Source organism: Pristiophorus japonicus, chromosome 12 (genome assembly GCF_044704955.1).
Source record: "Pristiophorus japonicus isolate sPriJap1 chromosome 12, sPriJap1.hap1, whole genome shotgun sequence".
Classification (NCBI taxonomy): domain Eukaryota; kingdom Metazoa; phylum Chordata; class Chondrichthyes; family Pristiophoridae; genus Pristiophorus; species Pristiophorus japonicus.
In genome coordinates, this window is record NC_091988.1 from 79,492,571 (window position 1) to 79,512,496 (window position 19,926).

The following is a 19,926-nucleotide window of genomic DNA, read 5'->3' on the forward strand; positions in this document are numbered from 1 at the left end:
TCCCTTGGTTCTGGACTTCCCCAACATCGGGAACATTCTTCCCTCATCTAACTTGTCCAGTCCCATCAGAATCTTATATGTTTCTATGAGATCCCCTCTCATCCTTCTAAACTCCAGTGAATAAAGACCCAGTTGATCCAGCCTCTCCTCATATGACAGCCCAGCCATCCCTGGAATCAGTCTGGTGAACCATCGCTGCACTCCCTCAATAGCAAGAATGTCCTTCCTCAGATTAGGAGACCAAAACTGAACACAATATTCCAGGTGAGGCCTCACTAAGGCCCTGTACAACTGCATTAAGACCTCCCTGTCCTATACTCAAATCCCCTAGCTTTGAAGGCCAACATATCAATGCGTGCCCACTTTCAGTGACTGATGAACCATGACACCCAGGTCTCATTGCACCTACCCTTTTCCTAATCTGCCACCATTCAGATAATATTCTGCCTTCGTGTTTTTGTCCCCAAAATGGATAACCTCACATTTATCCACATTATACTCTGCCATGCATTTGCCCACTCACCTAACCCGTCCAAGTCACCCTGCAGCCTCTTAGCGTCCTCCTCACAGCTCACACCCCGCCACCCAGTTTAGTGTCATCCGCAAACTTGGAGATATTACACTCAATTCCTTCATCTAAATCGTTAATGTATATTGTAAAGAGCTGGGGTCCCTGCACTGAGCACTGCGGCACTCCACTAATCACTGCCTGCCATTCTGAAAAGGACCCGTTTATCCCAACTCTCTGCTTCCTGTCTGCCAACCAGTTCTCTATCCATGTCAGTACATTACCCCCAACACCATGCGCTTTGATTTTGCACACTAATCTCTTGTGCGGGACCTTGTCAAAAGCCTTTTGAAAGTCCAAATACATCACATCCACTGGTTCTCCCTTGTCCACTCTGCTAGTTACATCCTCAAAAAATTCCAGAAGATTCGGCAAGCATGATTTCCCTTTCATAAATCCATGCTGACTTGGTCCAATCCTGTCACTGCTTTCCAAATGCGCTGCTATTTCATCCTTAATAATTGATTCCAACATTTTCTCCACTACTGATGTCAGACTAACCGGTCTATAATTCACTGTTTTCTCTCTCCCTCCTTTTTTAAAAAGTGGTGTTACATTAGCTACCCTCCAGTTCATAGGAACTGATCCAAAGTCGATAGACTGTTGGAAAATGATCACCAATGCATCCACTATTTCTAGGGCCACTTCCTTAAGTATTCTGGGATGCAGACTCTCATGCCCCGGGGATTTATCAGCCTTCAATCCCATCAATTTCCTGAACACAATTTCCCGCCTAATAAGGATATCGTTCAGTTCCTCCTTCTCACTAGACCCATTGTCCCCTAGTACATTCGGAAGGTTATTTGTATCTTCCTTCGTGAAGACAGAACCAAAGTATTGGTTCAATTGGTCCGCCGTTTCTTTGTTCCCCATTAGAAATTCACCTGAATCCGACTGCAAGGGACCTCCTATGTTTGTCTTTACTAATTTTTTACTCTTCACATATTTATAGAAGCTTTTGCAGTCAGTTTTTATGTTCCCTGCAAGCTTCCCCTCCTAATTAAACCTATAGTCCTCCTCTGTTGATTCTAAATTTCTCCCAGTCCTCAGGTTTGTTGCTTTTTCTAGCCAATTTATATGCTTCTTCCTTGGCTTTAACACAATCCTTAATTTCCCTTGTTAGGCATGGTTGAGCCACCTTCCCAGTTTTATTTTACTCCAGATAGGGATGTACAATTGCTAACATTCATCTATGTGATCTTTAAATGTTTGCCATTGCTTATCCACCGTCAACCCTTTAAGTATCCTTTGCCAGTCTATTCTAGCCAATTCACGCCACATACCATCGAAGTTACCTTTCCTTAAGTTCAGGACCATAGTTTCCGAATTAACTTTGTCACTAACCATCTTAATAAGGAATTCTACCATGTTATGGTCACTCTTCCCCAAAGGGCCTCGCACAACAAGATTGCTAATTAGTCCCTTCTCATTACACATCACCCAGTCTAGGATGGCCAGCTCCCTGGTTGGTTCCTCGACATATTGGTCTCGAAAACTATCCCTAATACACTCCAGGAAATCCTCCTTCACCGCATTGCTACCAGTTAGGTTAGCCCAATCAATATGTAGATTAAAGTCGCCCATGATTACTGCTGTACCTTTATTGCACACATCCCTTATTTCTTGTTTGATGCTGTCCCTAAACTCACTACTACTATTTGGTGGTCTGTACACAACTCCCACTAGTGTTTTCTGCCCTTTGGAATTCCACAGCTCCACCCATACCGATTCCACATCATCCTTCCTTACAATTGCATTGATTTCCTCTTTAACCAGCAACGCCACCCCACCTCCTTTTCCTTTCTGTCTATCCTTCCTAAATGCTGAATACCCTTGGATGTTGAGTTCCCAGCCTTGGTCACCCTGGAGCCATGTCTCCGTGATGCCAATCACATCGTATCCGTTAACTGCTATCTGCGCAGTTAATTCATCCACCTTATTCCGAATACTCCTCGCATTGAGGCACAGAGCCTTCAAGCTTGTCTTTTTAACACACTTCGCCCCTTTAGAATTTTGCTATAATGTTGCCCTTTTTGTTTTTTGCCTTGGATTTCTCTGCCCTCCACTTTTACTATTCTCCTTTCTATCTATTGCTTCTGAATCCATTTTATTTCCCTCTGTCTCCCTGCATAGGTTCCCATCCCCCTGCCATATTAGTTTAACTCCTCCCAAACAGCACTAGCAAACAATCCCCCTAGGACATTGGTTCCGGTCCTGCCCAGGTGCAGACTGTCCGGTTTGTACTGGTCCCATCTCCCTCAGAACCGGTTCCAATGTCCCAGGAATTTGAATTGCTCCCTTTTGCACCACTCCTCAAGCCACGTATTCATCTGAGCTATCCTGCGCTTCCTACTCTGACTAGCACGTGGTACTGGTAGTAATCCTGAGATTACTACTTTTGAGGTTCTACTTTTTAATTTAGTTCCTAGCTCCCTAAATTCGTCTCGTAGGACCTCATCCCGTTTTTTTACCTATATCGTGGGTACCTATATGCACCATGACAACTGACTGTTCACCCTTCCTTTTCAGAATGTCCTGCACCTGCTCCGAGACATCCTTGACCCTTGCACCAGGGAGGCAACATAGCATCCTGGAGTCTCGGTTGCGGCCACAGAAACGCCTATCTATTCCCCTTACAATTGAATCCCCTATCACTATCGCTCTCCCACTCTTTTTCCTGCCCTCCTGTGCAGCAGAGCCAGCCATGGTGCCATGAACTTGGCTGCTGCTGCCCTCCCCTCATGAGTCATCCCCCGCAACAGTACCCAAAGCGGTGTATCTGTTTTACAGGGGGATGACCGCAGGGAACCACTGCACTACCTTCCTTGCAGTGCTCTTCCTGTTGGTCACCCATTTACTATCTGGCTGTGTACCCTTTACCTGCGGTGTAACCAACTCGCTAAATGTGCTATTCATATCATTCTCAGCATCGTATGAAGCGAGTAACCCAAGGGTCACTGCAGACCCGCCTGTCATGCATACTGCTTAGTTACAGGACAAGATCACACACACTTACCGGGGTCTTGCCTGCTGAATTAATGATGAAGAGAGGTTTTAAGACCAAGCTATCTCTTGTACATCCTGACTTGAATAATCATCTTGAATATAGAAGACATAGTTAGCAAGGGTATCACGATCGTGCAGCTGTGTCAAGCGATATTTCTGTAAATGATCGGGTATATGTTCTGAATTATGGTCAGGGTCCCAAGTGGATCGCTGGTACTGTCATGGCCAAGGAGGGCAACAGAGTATTTATTGTCAAGCTCAAAAGTGGGCAAGCATGCAGGAAACATATGGATCAGACAAAGCTGTGGCACACAGATGAACCGGAACAGTCAGAGGAAGAGACAATCGAAGACCAACCAACCTATCCCCAGTCATCAGAGGACTCAGTGGTCATCAGTGAATCAGGACTTTCAATCATTGACATGTTCAATGAAAATGGACTTTCAATCTCTGACATGGCCATTGCCACTCCCACCAGGTCAGCCACCCTGCCACCAATCACAACAGACTCTGAACACTCACCCAAGGCTGGAGTTGAACTGAGATGGTCAACCCGGGAGCGTAAAACAGCGGACCGCCTCAATTTGTAAAAGACTGTGTTAATATCTCAGAGGGGGGTATTGTCATGTATGTACTTTTGGGAACACTAGCCACTAGATGGCATCACTGTTGGAGGCCATTGATCTGCATGCGCGTGTGTGCAGCCCAAGTATAAAAGGCCAGCCATTTTGTACATTAGTCACTTTGGGGCTTAATAAAGCAGAGCCAAGGTTATACCTCTTGAAGTTAAACAGTACTCAGTCTAACAGTTACTGCATACACAACAGATACCACTCTCTAAACGTTCAGCTGGTCTGTGACCACACTCAGCATATCCTCACAGTTAATGCCTGCTATCCAGGGAGCACACATGATGCTGCCATCTTGCGTGAGAGCAGTGTCTCACACATGTTTCAGCGACAAGCACAATGTCAGAGCTGGCTGATCGTGGACAAAGGATACGGCCTGGCCATCTGGCTCATGACCTCTCTCTGGAACCCTGCCACAGAAGCCGAGCATCGCTATGATGACAGCCATGCAAGCACCCGTAATATCGTCGAACAGACAATTGGCATGCTGAAGCAGCGCTTCCGATGCCTGGACTGCTCTGGAGGCTCCCTTCAATACTCCCCTCAGCAAGTCTCTGAGTTCATTTTGGTGTGCTGCATGCTACACAACTTAGCCATCATCAGGGAACAGGCATTGCCACTGGGGATTGCAGGACCACCTCAGGAGGAGGAGCAGGAGGAAGACGAGAAGAGGAGCCTGGCGAGGAGCCCATACCGCGACCACCACAACCACAAGGGAGGCAGAGTGGAGATGTGGCCGCTGCAAGAGCCTTACGTCAGCAACCCATCATTACCCGATTTGCTTGAACGAGGAATGGGAGGTTTGAACAATGCCTCGCCACTCTATGCCACCATGTTGGCTATTCCCCCACTTACTCTGCAAATGAGACACTAGAGCTTGTGCCTGTGGTGTGCCCGAATCTGCAACGTGCTCAAGTGCACACACCACACTCTCTGGAACTCCACTATTGCTGCTCGAGGCTGCCAGCCTCTGTGTAAACAAATTTTTAATCAAAAATGTAACAGTCTCAACCTCGCCCCCCCCCCCCCCCCCACAACAAAGCTGACAATAATTGAATGGAGACACACATAGAAAAATGAAATCCGCATCCTGCATTGTACAATGTGCAGCGTTCATGAACAAGCCACACTGCAATAGTCTATAATCTTGGAACACCCAACTGCTTAGGGCTAGTGTGTTTTGCCCCCTTCCCTTCATCTCCCTCCCATGCCTGCTGCTTCTCCTCAATGTGGCACCAGGGCATGCAGCAAGGCTGCTAGAGGGCTGCTGTCTTGGGGGCTGAGACAATGGAGACGGCGTCTGAGGACGCACTGGAGCAGCTCTGGCTTCTGACTGGCTCACCTCTTCCTCGGCGTTGCCAGTCACAGGTGATTTGGGTGTCAACCGTTGTTGGTGCTTGGTTGAAGAGTGAGTGGGGGGGAGACAGGATGTTGTCATCCTGAGGAATGCAAGCACCTCCCATTTCCATGGGCCTTAGCAACCAGAGCACGATGTGAAGGACATCCTTGCTGTCCTGATTTGGCACCATCACTTCCCCGTGGGACTGTGGAGAACACAGAGTATGGAGGCATACATGGACTGCATCACTTGCCCAAACTGAAGCAGAGCTTGTGCCCGAATCTTCCAAGTGCTCAAGGGCACACGCCACACTCTCTGGAACTCCACTATTACTGCTCGAGGCCACCAGCCTCTGTGTGTGGGCAATGATGGCCTCGCTGGAGTCACGGCTCGCAGCGACAATCTGCGGCCCTACCTCACGAGCTTGTCGATGCTCATGGGGATCCGTCCCAATGCATCAATTATCTCACGGTGCATCTCTGTGGTTGCCCTAGACATTGCCACCAGGTCCAGTTCTAGGTCTGCCTGTCTGTTAGCAGACCAAGTTTGCCAACTCACCCTTCGGAGAGCTGGCCTGTAGGATTCCACCCCAGCACTGCGCTGCTACATGCCACTGGGCCCAGGAGCATCCGAGTCCTCAAACCCTGGGAACACAGAGTCTTCCCAATGAGCTGAGTCCTGATGGGACATCAGGTGGGCTGAGATGCTCCGCCGGAGCTGTGTCATCCATCTCCTCCTCCTCCTCCAGATGATGGCGTGATGTGGAGGGCTCCCTCGAGGGATGCAGAGCCTCTGGAGTGGTTAGCAGCAGGGGGGGGGGGGGGGGGGGGGGTCAGGCTGAAATGAGGAAGGTCGCATAGCACAGGCTCATTTGAAGGATCACTGCTACTCCATTACATGTCTCAATGTCGTGTTTTGAGTCACGCGATCCACTTACTTACCCTCAGTATCCGAGAGGGGCTCAGCAATCCCACGGGCAGCTGTCTGACCTGCGTCACCAATGAGGGCTGCCACTCGCTCCTCCTCTGTGAGTGACAGTGTCTAAGGCGAAAAAAAAAGCGCATGGGCAAAATGGCCACCTCCTTCACTGCCGGAAGTTTCGGCTCTGGCGCACAGACTCTGACGTGCAATGCCGGACTTAACGCCAACTCTCCTCCGGAGCTCTCTCTCGCCGAAACTTCCTCGCTGTGTTACTAACGTTATCCCGGCGCTAACTTTTGCGGTCCGCCACGAATTGGGTCCGGAAATCCTTAAAACAGAAAATCCAGCCCAAGACTTTGTGCAATGTAAAGCAGGTGATAGTGAGTCGGCAGCCTGTTTTACATCTCTCCCGATGGAAATATAAATCGGGAGAAACATGAAACAGGCTGTCAACCATTTTACACCAACGCACAAAGTCAACGTCTGCCCCATGGTGTAAAAGGAGGGGTGGAGGTCAAAGCTGATAGGACCATGGTTACAGGACATAAAACAGAAAATTGTGGTTAATTGATATTTTTAAACAATGAGACAACACTAGTTGTAACAGCGTTTTATCTTAGAATTTCCTGCACTTTATACTTGAGCTGTTGAATCAGTTTTTACTCTGGCTAAACTTTCTATTAGCTCCTGAACAGAAACTAAGGATTAGCGTAATTGGATCGCAAACACACAGAATACGATCCCTTGAGCCAAACTACTTCAGTTTAGAGTCAAACTACTTCAGTTTAGAGTCAAAGGCACTCAATGAGCTCCTGCCTTTATTCATGACAGTTCTTCCCTTAATTATTAGCTAAAATAGCCATGATTGGAACCCTGGGATTTGATAGTTACACTTTATATACATATATATTCAGTCACTTGCCAACTCTCTTGTCACCATTGTTTATGTATGGAGACTTCAGCTTTTTGCTCTGCATCCTTTTTATGCAGACCTGCAATCATTTAACTCTTGCCAGTATAAGAGCTAAAATACTAGTATATTAGATTGGGCCAAGGAGTTTTCTTTGAGCTTGATACAGCAAGAATCACAAGCCCGATTGTAAAGAACAGGTTTATAACTTTACTACACCTAGCTTGCGGTGTGACATTCATCTGTATTCCTACACTTCCCGCATGTGATACGATTGCTTCCCGTGTACTAGCTTGGCATAAAATGTTCCCATAAGGCAGTGAGAAAACATGAACATACATTTTGCGATAACAAATCACTGGCAAAGAGGAGTTACTGCAAATGTTGAGTTTCTGGTAATTTCTGGTAATTGATGTGCTGCCACCATTTTTACATAGCAGTGCGCCCTCAATTTCCTGATTGGCACACGTGGGCGAGGCTGTCTCTTGATAGCTTGATGCTGTGAAATCAGCTTTCTGAAAGTAATCCCAAGGGCTTGGAATTTACGCTACGGGGTAGAGGCCTATGGATGCTCAACACATTTAATATGAAATTCCTCTCTCTGCTATTTGATCCGTTTCAAAGTGCTCAGTGTTCATATACCATTAACCCACAATATAATTTCAAGGCCAAGTATCAAGGCTTCTTACTACCAAAGGGGCCTTCTTCCATGGGAGGGGCAAGGCAACTCAACATTTCCTCCCCTTGCTCTAATAAACAATCTAAAGGCTTCCTCTCCTCCGACCTGCTCAGGTCTTTCGTTGCCCCTCCCTCCTCCCCACCAGGCTCTACTCTCTTCTATTATTAGCAAGTTTAGTTGATCTTCAGTTTGGAGAGAGAGAGTCAAAAGCAAGTGTAGTCTTCAAGCGAAGCGCGATTGGAGGGCAGGAATAAGTACACCAGGGTATGAAAGTCACACACTCTGTCATAAGAATATAAGAACATAAGAAATAGGAACAGGAGTAGGCCATACGGCCCCTCGAGCCTGCTCCGCCATTCAATAAGATCACGGCTGATCTGATCATGGACTCAGCTCCACTTCCCGCCCACTCCCCATAACCCCTTATCCTCTTATCGTTTAAGAAACTTTCTATTTCTGTCTTAAATTTATTCAATGTCCCAGCTTCCACAGCTCTCTGAGGCAGCAAATCCCACAGATTTACAACCCTCAGAGAGAAGAAATTTCTCCTCATCTCTGTTTAAAATGGGCGGTCCCTTATTCTAAGATCATGCCCTCTAGTTCTAGTCTCCCTCATCAGTGGAAACATCCTCTCTGCATCCACCTTGTCAAGCCCTCTCATAATCTTATACGTTTCGATAAGAACACCTCTCATTCTTCTGAATTCCAATGAGTAGAGGCCCAACCTACTCAATCTTTCCTCATAAGTCAACCCCCTCATCCCCAGAAGGAGGCGGCCATTTTGCCTTAGGTACTTAAGTGTATATTTCTCTGCCGAGTTCAAAGGGCCCTTCCCTCCCTTAAAGGGATTCCTTGATAGCTTCAAATGTACAGTAAAAGCTCCTAACTGACAGATGAGCATTTTCCTTAGCCACAAATTGCTCTTCACTGCATCTCAAGACCAGAATCAGCAGGCTGCAAGTGTTTCCACCAAAGTCTCCATCCAGTCTCACCTCATTTCCTCTCTCACCATTGACAGATCGCTTCTGTCACATGTACTTCATCTGCCATCTATTCTCATCTGCTGTTTATACTCTCTCACCTTGGTCCTCAGAATCAGATCACGATGAGCCTCAACAGCAGCAGCACCAGGCACACCAGCAGCACCAACAATAACACGAACCTGTTCCGCAATCACCTGATTCTGCACAGGACAGAGGGCATTAGCACCCAAGCATATTGCTGCCCAGGAGGCCAGGGACAAATTTACTTAACTTTATGCTGTACACTCACTTGGCTGTCACCTGATGTGCCAGGTTGACACCACCCCACACCAACACCATAAATCATGCCTACAATGTCCAAGCCATTCCTTTCACACTTATCATCATTGCGGGCAGCGACCGGGATGGGGGCGGTGGGGGGGCGGTACCATTATGTTTCACCATTCATTGTAACTGATTAAGCTACTTCCAAAGATGCACACAAATCTGTCCAAAACCAGAAAGTGTTGAAAATAAAGATTCCAATGTTTAACAGCACATTTGTACAAACTTTACATAAACATTGGATAAAACACCCAAGTGGCTACCCTTGTGTGCTGCTAGTTGGTATGATTGCACTAGGATGAGGGTGAGGACAAGGGGTGGCTAGTGAGATGAGGATGTGATAATGTAGGAGAGTGAGGGATGGGTGGAGGTGCAAGATATGTTGGTGTGAATAAGGAAGTGCAGGAGTAGAAACATAGAAATTTACAGCACAGAAGGAGGCCATTGCAGCCCATCATGTCCGCGCCGGCTGACCAAGAGCTATCCAGCCTAATCCCACTTTCCGGCTTTTGGTCCGTAGCCCTGTAGGTTACGGCACTTTAAGTGCACATCAAAGTCGTTTTAATTGTGGTGAAGGTTTCTGCCTCTACCACCCTTTCAGGCAGCGAGGTCCAGATTTCCACTACCCTCTGGGTGAAGACATTTCCCCTTATATCTCCTCTAAACCTCCCCCCAATTACTTTAAATCTATGTTCCCTGGTTGTTGACCCCTCTGCCAAGGGATAGGGATAGGGTAGGGAAGGCAGTGTGATGGGGATGTGATGAGAGGCACAGGAGGATGCAGTTGATTGTGGCTTTGTGCTAACATTTCCTGATCTAATGAGATCATTGAAACATTTGTGGCACTGCAGCCAGGACCTCCTGAACACACCCCAGCTTGTGCCCTCCTCTGCAATCTCCAACCACGCTATTTTGGTCTCCTGAGGAGGTCTCTTCCACCCATCGGAAGGGAAGAGGATCTCCCTGCGTGCTCTAACTCACCTCCATAACCATATCGAGGGAGTCATAGGAGAACCTGGGTGCAGCCCTCTGCCTCTGTGCAGTCATTGTCAGTGTTTGCAGCACTTCAATACTGTAGAACACCGACAGCACAAACGTCAAAAGAAATGTGACCATGGTCCCTTTAAGGAAATCGGCTGATGATGCGTGATGAATGACGCCAACAGAACTGTTTCTTCTAATTGGGCCTGGAAACGCACTGGGCAAGCTTAACAAGACCTAGTAATGTAAGTACATTTCGGACAGTGGGATGGAGCCAGCACTGGGGCCGCGACCCACCACCGACATCGCCCGCGCCAGACTCGCCCAGGTAAGTAAAATCCCGGCCAAGAATAGGGCTCATGGATTTGGAGTAATATATTAAGTCTTGATAAGTACAGCTCAGCTAGTGTGAGGCCAGAGGATTGGGAATTTTTTAAAAGCTAGCAGACAACGACTAAAAAAATGATTAAGAGAGGGAAGATAGATTATGAGTGTAAACTAGCAAGAAATATAAAAACAGATAGTTTCTACAGGTATATAAAAAGGAAAAGAGAGGATAAAGTAAATGTTGGTCCCCTGAAGGATGAGACTGGGGAATTAATAATGGAGAACAGGGAAATGGCGGAGACGTGAACAAATATTTTGTATCGGTCTTCACGGTGGAAGACACTAAAAACATCCCAAGAGTGGATAATCAAGGGGCTATAGATAGGGAGGAACTTAATACTATCACTATCACTGATGAAGTAATACTAGATAAAATAATGGGACTAAAGATGGACAAGTCCCCTGAACCTGATGCCTTACATCCTAGGGTCTTAAAAGAAGTGGCTGCAGAGATAGTGGATGCATTGGTTGTAATCTATCAAAATTCACGGGATTCTGGGGCAGTCCCAGCAGAAAACCGCAAATGTAACGCCCCTATTTAAAAAAGGAGGCAGACAAAAAGCAGGAAACTATAGACCTGTTAGCTTAACATCTGTTGTGGGAAAATGCTAGAGTCCATTATTAAGGAAGCAGTAGCAGGACATTTGGAAAAGCATGATTCAATCAATCAGAGTCAGCATGGTTTTATGAAAGGGAAATCATGTTTGACAAATTTGCTGGAATTCTCTGAGGATGTAATGAGCAGGGTGGATAAGAGGGAACCAGTGGATGTGATGTATTTAGATTTCCAGAAGGCATTCAATAAGGTGCCACGTAAGAGGTTACTGCACAAGATAAAAGCTCACAGGCTTGGGGGTAATATATTAGCATGGATAAAGGATTGGCTAACTACCAGAAAGCAGAGAATCGGGATAAATTGATCATTTTCTGGTTGGCAGGGTGCCACAGGGATCAGTGCTGGGGCCTCAATTATTTACAATCTATATTACTTGCTGTACCTGAAGGGACCAAGTGTAATGTTGCTAAGTTTGCTGATAATACAAAGATGGGTGGGAAAGCAAATTGTGAGGAGGATACAAAAAATCTGCAAAGGGATGTCGGCAGGCTAAGTGAATGAGCAAACATCTGGCAGATGGAGTATAATGTGGGAAAATGTGAGGCTATCCACTTTGGAAGAAATAATTGAAAAGCAAATTATAATTTAAGTAGAGAAAAATTGCTAAGTGCTGCAGTACAGAGGGACCTGGGGGGTACTTGTGCATGAAACACAAAAAGTTAGTATGCAGGTACAGCAAGTAATCAGGAAGGCAAATGGAATGTTGGCCTTTATTGCAAGGAGGATATAGTATAAAAGCAGAGAAGTCTTGCTACAACTGTACGGGATATTGGTAAGACCACAGCTGGAGTACTGCATACAGTTTTGGTCCCCGTATTTAAGGAGGGATATACTTGCATAAGGAGGCTGTTCAGCAAAGGTACACGAGGTTAATTCTGGAGATGAAGGGGTTAACTTATGAAGATAGGTTGAGTAGGTTGGGCCTATACACATTGGAGTTCAGAAGAATGAGAGGTGATCTTATTGAAACATATAAGATAATGAGGGGGCTCGACAAGGTGGATGCAGAGAGGATATTTCCACTCATAGGAGAAACTAAAACTAGGGGACATAGTCTCAAAATAAGGGGCCGCCCATTTAAAACTGAGATGGGGAAAATTTCTACTCTCAGAGGATTGTAAATCTATGGAATTCTCTGTCCCAGAGAGCTATGGAGGCTGGGTGGAGATAGACAGTTTTTTGAGCGATAAGGGAGTAAAGGCTTATGGGGAGCGGGCAGAGAAGTGGAGCTGAGTCCATGATCAGATCAGCCATGATCTTATTGAATGGCGGAGCAGGCTTGAGGGGCCAAATGGGGCATTTTTCTTATGTTCTTATGTCAAAGCCTCATGTGAGGTGTCTCAACTTTTGTCACATCCATTCACATATCAGAATGAGGAAGTGGCATACAGATTACACAAATATTTCTGCCATGAGTAGGAGGACCAATTCTGGTTTGACTTATTTGTGGAAATTTGATCACGAGATATTTGCCCACTGTTTGCAAATGTTATTGCATTCACTTTAGTTGAGTGTTTCAGTATCACCATTATCCAAGTAAAGTATTTGACTTTTTGTTTTGTAATGAGATGAATAACATAATTTATAAATCAAAGAAGGAACACAAAAGAAAAGAAAGATTTAAGTATAGCTAATGTTTAAACAAAAGCTACTCCTGTGATGTTTCTACAGTATCGACCGCAATGAGAAACACCAAATTCTACTGATTCAACAAAAAAAATCACTATATAAGTTTTTTAATGTTTGAAACAAGATACATAGTGGAATATTATTTGATTCTCTATGTAATGCCATTTGCTGGTGTATCCATTCTGAATTGTAAATGTAAAATTAAAGTTTTCATACAATGTTTTTCAATACACAGGAAGTTATAAAAATAATAAATGAATGCAAAACCAAACCAAAATCAATTCAATTCACTGACTCCTATACCCCACCACTGAAGCTCAGCCTTGGGGAGGTGAGACTCAGGGATAATCATTTGTTAGGGATTAGAAACATAGAAACATAGAAAATAGGTGCAGGAGTAGGCCAATTGGCCCTTCGAGCCTGCACCACTATTAGGGATGGGCAATAAATGCTGGCCTTGCCAATGACGCCCACATCCCATGAATGAATGAAAAGAAACTCAGACCTCACAAAAGCTGCCTAACTCCTGTAATAAAACACATGTACAACAGCGCACATCACAGGCCGACATGAACTCTTCCTCCTCCCAATTTTTCTCTCTTCCTTCCCAGTTTGTATCTCTCTCTCCCTCCCTTCCCGTTTGTGTTTCTCTCTCCCTCCCTCCCTTCCACCTTCCCTCAATCCCTTAGTTTGTGTTTCTACCTTGTTGTGTATGCAATGACTGTTAGACTGAGTACTGTTTAACTCCAAGAGGTATGACCTTGGCTATGCTTTGTTGAGGCCCAAAGTGACTAATGTACAAAATGGCTGGCCTTTTGTACTTGGGCTGCACGCAATGGCCTCCAACAGTGACGCCATCTAGTGGTGTCGAGGAAATTTAGCTTAAATTAACTGAGGCGGAGACTTTCAGAATTGCGCTTCGAGAGAATTTTATTTCTAAAACTAACAAGATATCTCGGAGAGCCCGCTTAGTCCACACCAAGGCAGAACTCTGAATTTTACAGGCAACTTCGCTCTATCTTTATACAGTTGAAACAGGAATTTTATCTGCAACTCGCCACACAAAAACATTATTCATACATTCTATGAGTACAAAGGTCATTGTATCTATGAGCATTATTCATACGAAACTGTGAGTACAAAGTTCACCCCGGTAGACACACTTTATCTGTTTCTTGCATAGTTTCTCTCTGTCCCTATGCTGATAAGCAAGGTATCTGGAAACTCATGCAAAGACCAGACAGTCATGTATATACAACATTCTGTTCTTTGAGGCTGATAAGTTTCGGTAAACACCAGATAGTCATGTATATACAACATTCTGTTCATTGAGGCTGATAAGTTTCGGTAATTTTCTCTAGCTCCGTGAATTCTACAGAATCAGCAAAAGCGAACTTAACCCTTCCTTTAACCTAGGACATGGGTTGTTTTCTTCTACAACTCCCTCCTTGTTGATCTTTTCCAGATCAACACAGTTTCATATTCTTTTCATGTTTAAAAGGGGGTTCATACCCTTCAGGGTAGGGTCGCATTTCAAGGCATTTTTCCTCGTCGTAATCATCTATATTTTCTTCTATGCGATTTAACCTTTCTTTTATGAACACACTTTTTCTTTCCACGTGGGATACTAGGTCCATTACTTGACCAATTAATTTTTTCAATTTCATCCACATTGCACAAATGATTATCAACAACGCAAGCATAACTGCACCCAAGATTACTATGGGGTGTATGGCCAGTTTCAATACGGCTGAGGTCCTGGGGGACCATCCGTAAAACACATCCCACCAGTGGTGTACTGTTAAGGAGGTGACTTCATCTGCGATTCTTACTAGTTGTCCTTTCCTGTAAGCCATTTCGATTTTGAATTGGTGGATGTCTCTGCCTCGTTTAGACAGAGCTTCCTCAATTTGCTTGTCATTACGTATCAAATTGTGCAGTCTGGTCAAATTAATTATAGGGGGTAGGGGGTCAATCCTATGCACAGACAGGTACTTTTCTACATTTTGCCACTGCCCAAAGGTATAAGTTCTTTTTTCTTCAGGGTCATGCAAGGTGTATACTCCTCTCACGCATGTATTAATGGGGGGCCTATATAGAATTCCATCCAGATAGACAGATTTGCTTCCTGTCACACAGATTTCATTCGGTCCAATTTCTGCAATCTCAGTGTCATTTGTTGGCTTTAATTCCCATTTACATACTCCAATGGAGTGCTGCAGTGAGCATGGTTCTTATATGGCGGTCTGATAGGGACATACCATTCCGAATGGCCACCTAGCACATCCCCTCTGGTGATGTGTCATATTCTTCTCATCGACCCAATCTCCTTTAAATCTGGCTACCAGAAGTTCTGTCCAAACAGCTGGGGCATTACTTGGAACTGACACCAAATTTATTTTCGTGTCTTACTTACTATCTCCATTTTTCCAAGAGTCCCTTCCCATCTTCCCTTTCTTGTTTGTTTCTATACCACTCTTGCATTAAGTCGTTACAATAACAACACGTCCACACGATAGCAACAGTGGGCCAAATAATAAAGGCCCAAACTGGCACACAAATGAGCTCTGACATCCGTTCCTGAACTTTTGGGCAGTACTTTCAAGTCCAAATATTTAATTTAATACAAGAGCAGGTACAGTTCTTCAGCGAGAAGATGGCCTTTTTCTTAGTCAGGCAATCGTAGTACGTCCTGGTTCAATGCCTTTTCTTTTGTCTGTATTTCGTCGGGAAAATAATATTTACAACGGGTTGCATGCACCCAATTTGGATGCTTTTCCAACTTCAGCGCGGTTCGTGTTGTGAGAATTATCTGATACGGTCCTTTCCACCTAGGAGAAAAGGATTCTTTGTTTAATGTTTTTACCAACACTTGGTCTCCAGGCCTAAAAAGGTGCATATTTCCTTCCGACGGGGGCACCTGTGTCTGCTTTATTTGTTCATGCAGACTCCTTGCTATTTCACACATGGCCTGAGCATACTTTAGTGATTTTTCATCATTCCAAATTAATGCTATTTTTTCAGCCAACAATGGTGGTTTTACGCCGGTAGGCATTGGTCTTCCCAACAAGGCTTCATGTGGTGTCAAACCAGTATTTCGGTTTCTTTGGTTTCTCATTGTATACAGTACCAATGGTAAGGCATCTGGCCATTTTAATCCTGTTTCCTGACATACCTTGGTTAGGGGAGATGATCATATTCAGCAGGTGTTTTACCTCTGTTATTTTGTTGACAAATTTGGCATGTTCTAGCAACTTTCTCAATTACTACTGTTATTCCTGGTGCATACCACTGTGCATTAATAGCATGTATCATCCCTCCTTTGCCCATGTGAGCCTGACCGTGTGCCAGGCGAGACAGGGGCAAGAATAGAGATCTAGGGCAAACAGTTCGCCCATCAGGGTGATACCAAATGTCGTTTCTCAGAAAACAACCCTGGTTTTCCCAAGTCCTTCTTTCCTGCATAGTAACTTGTTGTTGGGCTGTTTTAAGTAGTTGGATGTCAAGTGTCTGTGGAAGGGAGACTGAGACTGCTTGAAGGCAGTTTGCCAGTGCCGAAACGGCCTGTTTGGCTGCCTCGTCAGCCCTCCTATTTCCTACTGCTACTTCATCCTCACCGGTTGTGTGAGCTGCACATTTGATAACGGCTACCTTACTTGGCAACTGAATGGCGTCTAATAGATTAAGCACCAGTTGAGAGTGCTTAATATGCTTTCCTCCAGAGGTGATAAAGCCTCTGTTTTTCCATAGTTGCCCAAAATCACGGACCACACCAAATGCATACCTAGAATCAGTATAGATATTGGCAGTTTGATCTTTGCTATTATACAAGCTCTGGTGAGGGCAAACAATTCAGCAGCCTGAGCCGAGGTTCCGGGAGGCAGGGCAAATGCTTCAACCGTTTCATGGGGGTTTACAATTGCATAACCTGCCAAAAGTAAATCATCTGACGGCCTGTACGATGATCCATCTGTATACAGAATGAGATCAGGATTGTCCGTAGGTTCTGTGAGCAAGTCTGGTCTTGGTAAGGTGGCTACTTGCACTGTTAATAGACAATCATGCTGGTCTGGATCTTCTATGTCAGTAGTAGAAAGGAAAGTGGCTGGGTTTACTACCGGTGCGCGCCGAAAATGTAATGCTGTAAAGTGTTGTGTGGCAGTGAAATTCAACAGTAATAACATAGCGTGGGCTGTTATGACAGTACATGGATAGTCCAAAACAATAGGTACCGACTTCTCCACCATCACCGCGGTAGCTGCTACAGCGCGTAGACATGCTGGCATTCCCCTTACCACTGGAGGCAGCAAAACCGAATAATAAGCCACTGGTCTATTTCCCCCACCGTGTTCTTGGGTCAGTACGGCTGTTGCAAATCCTTCTTTTTCATTCACATACATTTGAAAAGGTTTTCCATAATTCGGATGTCCCAACGCCGGGCATTAGTGATCGCTTTCTTTAACTGTTTAAATGCTTCTTCTCTCTCAGGGGTCCATTTCACCTTGGGTGGGCATCATTTAGAGCAGCTGATCTTAGGACTGCATCCCATTCCCGATAATCAGGGATCCATTGTCTACAGTACCCAACCATCCCCAAAAATGACAAGATATCCTTCTTTGTTTTAGGTATGGTGGCTCTTTGAATTATCTGAATTCTTTCTGGTCCTAGCTGCCTTTGCCCATGAGATATGATAAAACCCAGGTACTGGACTTGAGTCTGACAAAACTGTAACTTTTGTAACGACACTCGGTGCCCTCTTTCACACAGGTGTGTAATAGTTTCAGGGAGTCTTGCATACACCTTTATCCGTGGCTGGAAGCCACAAGCAAGTCGTCCGCATACTGCAGCAGTACGGACTGGTCTGATAAGGTACAGTCTTCGAAGTCTCTCTTTACTGCTGCTGCATATACAGCGGGGCTTTCTGTATACCCTTGGGGCAACCTGGTCCAGGTGTACTGCTGTTTCTTGTAGGTGAAGGCAAACAGATACTGACTCTCCTGACTTAGTGGGATGGAGAAAAAGGCTGAATACAGATCTACCACCGTAAAGTCAGTTGCTGTTGGTGGGATAGCAGATAGTATAATGTTGGTGTCCGGCACCACAGGATGATAGGGATTACTATCTTGTTAATAGCTCTCAGATCTTGCACAAATCTCCACTCATTCGGCCTATTAACCTTTGGTATGGGCAGTATCGGAGTGTTACACGGGCTCTGTGTCTTTTCTAGAACTCCTTGTTCCAACAATGCAGAAATGACTGGCTTTATCCCATCTTCTGCCTCTGGAAGCAGTCTGTACTGCTTAATGCTTGGTAACACGGCGTTCTTTATCAGCTGTATCCGATGGGGTACTGCAGAGTGTACTTGCCCAACATGATTCTTATGTTTTGCCCAAAGTTCCGAAGATACTTGATTCAATGCCATTGGCAGCTTAGGGCTTGGTTGTTCAGGGGGCTGCTGTTTTTTAAAAGTGGAGGCATAACTTTTACCTTTCCACCAGAGAATCCCCCTGGTACGGGCGATGAATTCTATCTGAACATTCTGTAATTCTATTACTGCCCAAGGTCGATAGCCTGGTTGCTGTTTCTCCTTTTCAATTTCTACAATCATCGGACCCATATCTTTGGGTTTCGCTGGCGGTTTTACAGCCAATGTCAGATGGGGTGTCGAGTTCTCTTCTTTAAACCGCTTCTACTGTAAGGGTGTCAAATTTATGGCTACCCCTAATCCTTCTGGTCCGAAATAAATGCGGGGTGTAGCTTCTATTATTTCTTCTTTATTTAGAAAGGGCTGTATTAAGCACTGGTAAGTTTCAGCTTTTTGTCGAGTGTACCAGGCTGTACAGTGAAGCTGAACTGCCTCAAAGCTTGTTAAAATTATATACATCAATTCTTCGGTATTAGAGTCGAATTTAGTTTTTAAGTTTTGTATAATTTCATGTATCAAAGGGGAATAGGAGTTGCCATTCAACTGCCAATAATAGAGGGTAGCCTTTTCTTCGTTATCTTCCCTCTTTTCTCCCTCAATCCCCTTGAGGAACTGATGGATTTTATTAGGTGGGAGTTCCATGAACATTCCCTCCTGTGTACAATAAATTGTGGCTCCTAGTTTGCATAAAGTCTGCCTTCCTAATAAAGGGAGAGGCTCTGTTTTAGAGACTATCAAAGCCTCGTCATTAACTTGTTGTCCTTCAATGATCAATCTGGTAGGTTCAGATAAAAATTATTTCATGGGGATACCGGCCACGCCCAAACTTAAGACGGTGGTGTTGCTTACAGGTAGTCCCACAGAGGGTGGTACAGAAGACATAGTAGCACCGGTATCCACCAGGAACTTCACATAAGTGTTTCCCACTTTTACTACTGCTAGAGGGTTTTCTTCTATGTCGGCTGATAAGCGGAGGGCTGCCGCTTGTACCACTAAGCCTCCGGGGCATCCCTATGCTGATTGGTGCGGGTTGGGGTTAGAGAATGAAAACTGAGGGGCCAAGGGAGGTGGAGGTTCGGGGAAACCCCCTTACAATCCTCCACCCTGTTTCGGGGGGCATCTGCAATCGCGAGCCCAATGCCCTTTTCTTCCGCAATTTCTACACTCATCTTGGGATCAATCTCGTTGGGGCCACTGTCCTCTTCCCCTTCCGCGTCCTTGTTCCCCCAAACCCTCCTTTATTATTCTGTGTGTACCCTCTTCCTTTTTGCTGATAGTATTGACCTGTCGTTTTGGCCTTATTGTCTTTATAGGTGAATAGTCCCTCCCTATCCATATTGGCTAGTACTGTAATTGTCTCTTTCCAACTTTTTCCTTGCCAGTCCAAAACCTTTATTTTATAGGTTCTGGCGTGTTGTGGCAACATACAATTTAACAAGGTTTGTACTGCCAAAGGTTCATTTTGATCCATAGGTATTCCTGCATGTTCGTCCCAACTATTTCTCCATCTGCCTGCGAAGTCTATCATT